General features: G+C 53.0%; 1 protein-coding gene across 1 annotated transcript in view; it reads left to right on the top strand.

The window, feature by feature from the left end:
• The window catches only part of MCM5 (minichromosome maintenance complex component 5), a 70,584-nt gene that overhangs the window by 41,331 nt on the left and 21,041 nt on the right, over window positions 1-8,212 (top strand). The window lies entirely within an intron of this gene.

Here is an 8,212-nt window from a genome sequence, read left to right as displayed (position 1 = left end):
TGCCTGAAGCTGGAGGTTGTGGCTTCCATCTCTGAGCTACTCGCCCCTGCTGCAGCCAGTTCCGCAGCAGGACTTCACCACCCCACAGGACCCCATGCTCCTCGCCTAAGAAGGGCTTTGATCAAACGAAGCATGCTTAGCACTTCCCCTCCGGAAAGCACAGCCTAAGAGCAGCAGGTTTCTGCCTTACTGACTGCATGAGGGTTTCATGCAGCCAACGTGGGTAAGCGCTGAGGAGTGGCACAGCTGCAGACCTCTGTCACCAGTCCATTTTTACCACACCCGTGGCTTCCTGAAATAGCCTTTTTGTGTTTTTAATCTCCAAAGCATCCCTGTCCCAGCAGATGCTAGAAGTGAAACCCGGGTGGAGAGGCTAGATTTGCCCACGCAGCTCTGGATCTGGCCGCTGCTGTCACTGCTGTAGCAAGCCCAGAACCAAACACGGCTCCCTGCAGAGCATCTCCCCCCCCCACCCCAGCCAGAGCACGCAGAGCTTGCACCAAAGGCTCTGTGCTAGGCCTGTGGCTCACAGGAGGACACTCCAAGTCAAAGGACCATGCGGGCCCATGAGTGACAGGCCAGCGCAGTACCCCCCAACCCCCCAACCCCTCCGGTGCTGCAGACCCGCAAGGGCAGGTCCCTCCTGCGAGACAGGGCTCTGAGCTGAGGCATGAGGGTCTGAGAGCCCCTGCAGCTCCCCTCCTGCGAGTCTCAACAGAAAAACAGGACAAGGAGGAAAGGCAAAGGGGCCAAATGCTGAGCTTCCCCTCCTGGAGCACCTGCAGGGGAGGAAGCAAGAGCGGAGGCACAATGGCACAATGGAGCCCAGGCTGGTGGGTTTGCAGTTGTGGGACCAGAAGGGTCTCCAGAGCCAGGGGCCTGATGCCCAAGGCCTCTTGCCAGTGCCTGCACGCAGGCTGCCTGGCTCTGCCAGAAAGGGAGGGCTTCTGGTGTCCAGGCAGCACTTGCAAAGGACCCCAGCCTGTTCACACTGGTGATGTTTTGAACACTGGTTCATGCCTCAGCAGGTGCTTAAAGCTCTCGGTGCCTCCAGCTCCCTTGGTGCATACCCACGGCTTTCCTTGAAAGAGAAATGAAGCCATCTTCGAATGTGTACCCCAAACATGGGGAGCTCAAGCTCCTCCTTGCTGCCCCTGGGATGCCCTGAGCCCACCTCAGGGTAAGGACCCCTTCTCCACCCTCACCTTGTTTTCTTCCTCCCCAGACAGCCTGCACAGGAGCTCGCAAAGCTGAGAGGGGGACCGTCCCCAAGAAAGACTTGAGCACAGGGGAATCAGCTCGCGGCTATTTCCGTCACAGCACAAACAGGTGGGAAGGGGTTTTAGTGACTGCCAAGTGGGGTGAGTCTGAAGCAATGACCAACAGGTGGAAGTTCAGGGTGCTGGTCGTGGCCCTCTGGGCAAGCCTGTCCCCTCCCCGCCACGCAGCCCACCATGGTCACAGTGCTCTTCACTGCGGCCCACCAGCGCAGAGATTTATCCTACAGGGATGACGTATCTTTTTTCAAGCAACTGAAAATATGAAGAATGGGAACATGGAAAGATTTCACGCCCAAATTAGTACTGTTGTACTTGTTATAGATTATACCAGTAATAGCTTGAGTAATTTTGCAAGGTTTCTTTTGAGGAGGAACTTGGAAAATAAACCTGCCAGGTCTGCAAGGGATTGTTTTAAGTAGAGGCCAGGTGTTTTGCCTTGTCAAAAACTGCTTTATGATTGCGAAAAAATAAAATGACACCACTACAAAGAATTCCTTTAAATGCCTTTCCCTTTTTAAAACTGTTTTCTAATGTTGCTATTTTAAAAAGAAATAACACCGCCTGCTCACTCTGACCACCAGATGGCTGTGGTCCCTTGCACACCCAGCCTGAGCTCCACCAACACAGAGGACAACCTCTTCCTTCCCAGTGACCAGCTTAGCAGGTTCTGCAGCCACTGGAAACAAAACAAAGTTTTTCCTTATTCTAAGTATTATGCTGCAACCATTAGCCCAGCGTGGACCTACACAGCAACGGCTTCAGAGCACCCATCTGGGTATTGCGACTGCACGGGCGCGGGGACGGAGCACTTGACCTGTGTCCATTAATAATCACACTGGGAACAGGATCCTGGCCTGGCCAGATATTTTGCATGACCCAGAACATAGAAACAGTTGTTTCTATGTAAACTGAAGAAAGGCATAACTTCCTTGTACTGGGTCAGAGTTGCTTCACATCTCTAAAAATCAAATATATGCTAAAAGTTAATGAGAATTTCCATGATGTTTGAGTTGTGTGGTTCTTGGCATACCAGCATCATATTTGTACAGGCAAAAAAATGCATGCTTCTCTTTTACCTACTACTAACCTCCAAACAGTATATGATTTTTTTTAAGAGCAATTAACAAAAAATCTCCTGATTTCCCACATCACCTCACAAATCAGCACAGAAGTGTCCAGTGCTAGTACATTGGGAAGGCTGCTCTCCATCCCACAGGATTTTCATGTTGCTCTGCCATGTCAAAACTTCCTCAAAGCTTACTTTGAATAACAAAGTTCCCCCTTCCTTCACAAAATGGGAATAAAGCCGCTCCCCTTCATATCACTGTAGTGGTGCTGCTCAGGGCAGATGGAGATGCTGGGAAGGGGCGTACAGCAGGGACCCAGTGAGCAGCAGAGATGGGGTTGTAAGAAAGGAAAACATTTCTGTAGGGAACTCATTTTTATCTGTGTGGGGTCATAAGCAAATGGAAGCAGAAAAAGAGAGGAAAGAGAAAAAAAAAAAAAAAGAGGGTAGGAAATTGTGCATAAACACACAAGAGGAAAAGTATGTGCCCCAGTGCTTGGGAGCAAGGAAACAGAGTTAGCCAGCAGTCACTGGTGCAACAGTGCAACAAGGAGTTGTACTGGCAGCCAGTCTGGGTTTTTTTCTGTTTCTCTTGAAGATATTCCACAAACCATGCAGACAGAGGTGATTTCTTGCACCAGAGTGACGCTAAGGTGCTGGTAGCCCTGACGAGATTGCTCTTCCATTGACTTGCCCGCTGTCCCCAGTCTAAAAGGATCCCACGCGGCGCACAGCAGCTCTGCCGCGTGTTGGGTGAACAAGTGTCCCTGTTGCTTTGTGCCAGTGACCAGTGTGAGCAAAGAAACGGGGGCTCAGGGGCACAGGCTTGCAAGCAAAAGCTTCCTCTTTCCTATCTGCTGTTGTCCTCCTTGCAAAACCTCGTGTGTGTGTGAGGGTGCTGGGAACCACAGCGGGTTTGGTCTACACAAGCAGGCAGATTCGCTTCCCTCTCCTGGCAGGGTCACCAGCAGTCAGAGGGACAGAGATGGGTCAGAGGGGACAGGATTGCTCCCCGTGGGGAGGAGAAGTTTGCTGCAGCACTGTCTCCAGCAGCATTTCTGCAGGGCTTGACCTTGGTCCTTGGTGGGAGCCCCTGGCCGGGGGGCAGGGGGGTGTTTTGATCTACAGCAGCGAGGCTGGGTTCTCAGCCCTTGCAAGGAGAGCCCTGGGGAGACAGGCGCTGCAGCAGGGCTTTGTCAGGGGGGGTCAGTCATTTCCTCCTGGCACAGAAAAGCTGCACATGCCAGTCCCCAGGTGCTGTGCTTTCCTGGCCGAACGTGGCAGAAAAGCACACATCGGGCACAAGGTGAATCTGATGGTGGAGTGAGGCAAGGGTATGGCTTTCCTGCAGCTTTAAGGGAGGTTCTTTTCACCAGCACAGAGCAGCAGGAAAATCTGTGTTCAGAAAAATTGCCGCAAGGCACTTCTGCGGTATTTTTAGCTCCTTGACCAAAAAAAAGAAGGGACTTAAATATCAGACCAGTCTCAGTGGGAGATAAGTGGCAATGTTCTGAGCTTCTTTTCACAATTTCAGTCCAAAAGGGAGCAGGGAGGTGGGGGCAGCCAGAGTGTGGGTGATCTGCTGCCAGCAGTGCCCCTCTGCCCATCCCCACTGCCTCCGGGCAGGCAAACACTTTTTGTAGCAATTCACACCATCAACCACAAGCTCCTGCAGAGCAATAAGGGGGTGGCTCACCTCATGTCAAGCATCTCCAGTCCCTCTCACCTCTGCCAGACTGCGCCCAGCAGCTGAACACTTTAATTCAAATCCCATGTCGCACAGGTGTGCCTATTAATGATTATTTAGTGCAACAGCCGCAACCACAGCACTGAGGTCCTGCTGGGCTAGGCACTGGGCAGGGGGTCTCTGCCACACACAGCTGACAGCCCAGTCTCCCCAGGTGCCCAGGAGGCTGGGGAAGGCCTCCCCAAAAAGGGGGATGTTCTTGCTCTTTTGCACTAGTGGCTGCAGCCCATAAGCACCGTGGTGCATGGGGCTCTCCGACATTGAGCCCACTGTGCCCCTAAATGTAGGGCTTTGAAAAAACATTTATCCTTGCTAACCCTTCTACGGCCTATTTATTCCTGTTAGCGTGTAGCCATCACGCTTTTAAAATAGGTGGTGGCTTGGTGGTGTAAATACAGATTTGCCTGCCCGCCCAGGAGTGATCTTCGGTAAGGAGTGAAGAAAAAGGGAGGGGGAAAGGGAGGCACACGGCTGTGCCACAGACACCCTCTGTGTGCTTGGGTAAGCCGCTTAAATTTGGCATGCCCCACATGCCAGCCTCTAAAATAACCTCATTCCCACACACCCTATTTCCTGGGTTTGGTGTTTTCCACCAGCACCGGTGAAGCTGGGTGCCCATCCTGCACCCTAAAGAGCAGCGCTCCCATGCCTTGATTCCCCCCATAATGGAGTGGGGACCACCTGGGTCCCAGGGCAGATGGCCACAGCATCCTCCACGCCCCCGGGTCAGTGAGGCGTGCGGCTTTCCCAGCCTGGAACACCACCTTTTCTGACCCTTCCCTGCCGGCCCAGCACAGCTGCAGGGGGCTGGGAAGCACAGCAGGAATGGGAGCATTTTGCTGCTGCCAGTGGCGCTGCGAGTCCTGCCAGGGCTCCCTGCGCCTGCCACAGCCCCAGACCCCCGCAGCCCTCCTCCCGCTAATGCTGAGTCACCCCACAGCTAGTGCCGAGTCACCCCACGTGGGTGTCCTGTTGAGTCAGGGTCAGGCCGGGCCACCCCATATTGCTGAGTAAAGGTTTCGGGGCTGTGGCGAGGGGCTGTTTTGCTGAGTCACGGTGGAGCAGAGTCCATGTGAGGCTGTTTATCAAGGGGCGGTTTTCCGTGCACCGCCCTGAGATTGCAGCTGCCGCTGTTGGCCCTAGTCCCACTTCTCGGGAAAATCAGAGAAATCTCCAGAAAGAGCCCCAGCTGCCCCCAGCCCACGGGCTGCACGGCGCCACGGAGGAGGGGGACATGGGTCTCCCATACCCGGGGGCAGGGAACCACGCAGGGGTGGCTTGGAAATCTGGAGGGAGGGGAGCCTGGGTCTCACTCTCTTGGCAAAACTTGGTTTCCAGCTCCATCCCCCCCGCCTCCCCTGAGGAAGGGGGGTGAGTTGTTGGCACAAGGTCCTCCTTGTTGCATATGTGTGGTTTTCAAATCCAGATTTTCACAGTTTGTTCTGTCCCGCAGTCAGAGCACGCTTTGTTTTACACGTTTGTAGCTCTGAAACAAAGGAGGCAGCACGGACTGAAACGTTTACACAAATGGGATTTTTATTTGCTAACTCTGCCCTGCTGCCTTTCACGCCTCCCTTTTGCTCCCAGGGCAAATCCCCAGCAGAGCACAGGGCTGTTCCCCCACCCCTCAGCTCTAAGGAGCGTGGTAGGCTCTATGCATGCTGCCCCAAAATTTCAGCCCAGTGCACCCCTAACCCAGAGACCTGCTGCATGTTTTAGGTCGCTGCCTGACACTGAGTCTCTACTCACAAAGCCAGAAAGTGCCTTGCAGGGTGTTTGCCCTGTTCCCACTCCTCCTCCCTGCTCTAGTCCCAGCCAGGCCAGAGCTCTCTCCTTTCTGGTAGTCATGGGCTGGAGACGCTCATGCACTGCCACTGCGGCACGCAGATCCATACATCTGTAAAAATATGTATTGTAATCTGCATTTCCTATTTTTGTCATGCTGATTCATCTATATCTGAGAGATCTGCCTGCACCTCCATCTCCCACCATGCTGGTCTTCAGGGTTCCTGTGTGTGGGGTTTGCCCCATATCTGTCTATAGGACCCCCCAAAAGGCACCAGTAGTGCCAGTCTGGCAAACCGCTGTGGGCCTGCACTCCCCACGGGGGTTCCCAGTGCACTGCACTCCCAACCTCCCTTTTTCCACCTGCATCTTTGATCTGGAGCTGGATTGTTTGATGCTGACGGCAGGAGCACAGTCAGTTCTGCCAGCTGGGCTGTGCTGGGCAATCTCCTTTGGTAAACACCAGTTAACCCACAGAGTATCTCTGCATATTCCAGTACTAATTGCTGCCTTCAGCTAGTTACTGAAGCAGTTATCACAGCCTTTTTTTTTTCTTTTTTTCCCCTGCCATTACACAGCAAGTCCTGGTTACTGAGTCAGCTTTCCGGTGCAAACTGGGCTGGCAGCTGCATTTTGCTGTGTCACGGTCCAAGAGAGACCATTAACCCCTCCGAGCCAGTGAAGGCTGGTTTTCCAGGGTGCTGCCTTCCCCACGGAGCTGAGCCAAGCCAAGCCGAGCCAAGCCAAGCTGCTGGGAGCTGCCTGCCAGAGGCCAGCATGGAACAGCACTTCCCACACAGGTTCAGGAGAGCTGACTTTGCACTCCGTGACTGCCCGTGTAACTAGACATTTCTGACCATGTATCTATTGGCAGAACAGGCTGTTAAGTGTATAAAGAGGAGAACCCTCCCCCCACTTCCCTATCGCAGATGAAAACACTGACCACTCCAAAACCTTCTGTTGTTGTTAACCATTCATCTACACCATTTCTTGACCAAGCATTTTCTCAGGGGTTGGGATGTGCTGATTGAGGCTTTTAAGCCCAGCAGGAACTATTAAAAGTATCTTGCCTAAGGCTATTTGGTTCATCTTTGCTAGAAATCTCCTGGGCAGTTTCACCGGTGCCCATGCACCTCACCCTCACAGCGAGTAGCTCTGGTACCACCCAGCTTGCTGGAAAAGCAGGAGACAACAGGACTTCTGGCAGGTATGGTGGAGACCACAAGTCTGACACCTTGACAAAATTCAAGCAAGATCTCCTGCTTACCTAGATGTGGGCTGACCTCTGCCTTCTCGTGGCCCGCTACACACAGCGGGAGTTGCCCTGGGAGCCAGATTGCTCCTTCCACTAAAAGCACATACCTCGTTCCCTACGCATCACTCCCAAGTGTCGACTTCCCAAGTTCTCTTCAGGGAAGAGATGTTCCCTCACAAACCTCTGCCAGCACATTAGCACACTCGGTGTCATTAATCTTCCCCACACTGCACAGCAACAGCATGGCAGAAGCAATACAAGTCCTCGCAGCACAGCACTGGATGGGGCCAGAAATGCCTCAGTCCAGCAACTGCAAAGATGATGACCCCCCACTTTCAGTTCTCCTTCCATCTTGCTGCAGGGCATCTGGGCCTTTCCGGGGAGCGGGGCCCAGTCTCAGCTGCTCCGTCCCAAGTAACCCTGACCAGCTAGAGATCAGGCAGCGTAAATCAGTCACGGGGCACAGCTTGCTTGCCTGATGGAAAACCCTACAGTGGAGGTGAGCTGCAGTAGGGACCTCATATTTTGTGACCAGCCAGGAGAAGGTAAAGCCCCAAGATCCACGAGGAGGAATATTGACTCCATGTCTTGGGGAAGTGTGGTTACGAGCCAGGACTTCTTCCCGGGAAGAAGTATCCTACTTGGAATGGCAGTGACATGACAAAACACCCTTTCTCTCTCTTCTCCCCAGTCTCACAACCACACCTACCACAACCCTGGATGAAAAGGAAGGAGGAGGACCTTTTGGATACAACCTTTATAGTGCCCCCAAGCATGCAGCCTCTTGGAAGAAGGCACGCAGGCAAGGAACAAAAGGGCTGGCTTGAGAGCAACCAGAAAGTCCTTGGTGAGGAACCGGGTGCATTACCAGAGCTGCAGAACAGAGATGAAAAGAGGGGCACGGCTCGAGGGCTGGATTTTTTTCATGTTATTTCATAAAATAAATAATATTATTCATTTTCATATCCTTATATATTCCCTACTTCCTTCCACCACAACTACAAGTTCCATCTGTGCTCCAGTTTCCCATGTCAAAACAGGACTCATCGAAAAGGACGGAAAATGTGAGCTTTAAGGAG

Source organism: Falco peregrinus, chromosome 6 (assembly GCF_023634155.1).
Source record: "Falco peregrinus isolate bFalPer1 chromosome 6, bFalPer1.pri, whole genome shotgun sequence".
Lineage (NCBI taxonomy): Eukaryota > Metazoa > Chordata > Aves > Falconiformes > Falconidae > Falco > Falco peregrinus.
The sequence above is the reverse complement of the archived record's forward strand: the minus strand, read 5'-3'. Positions and strand labels throughout refer to the sequence as shown.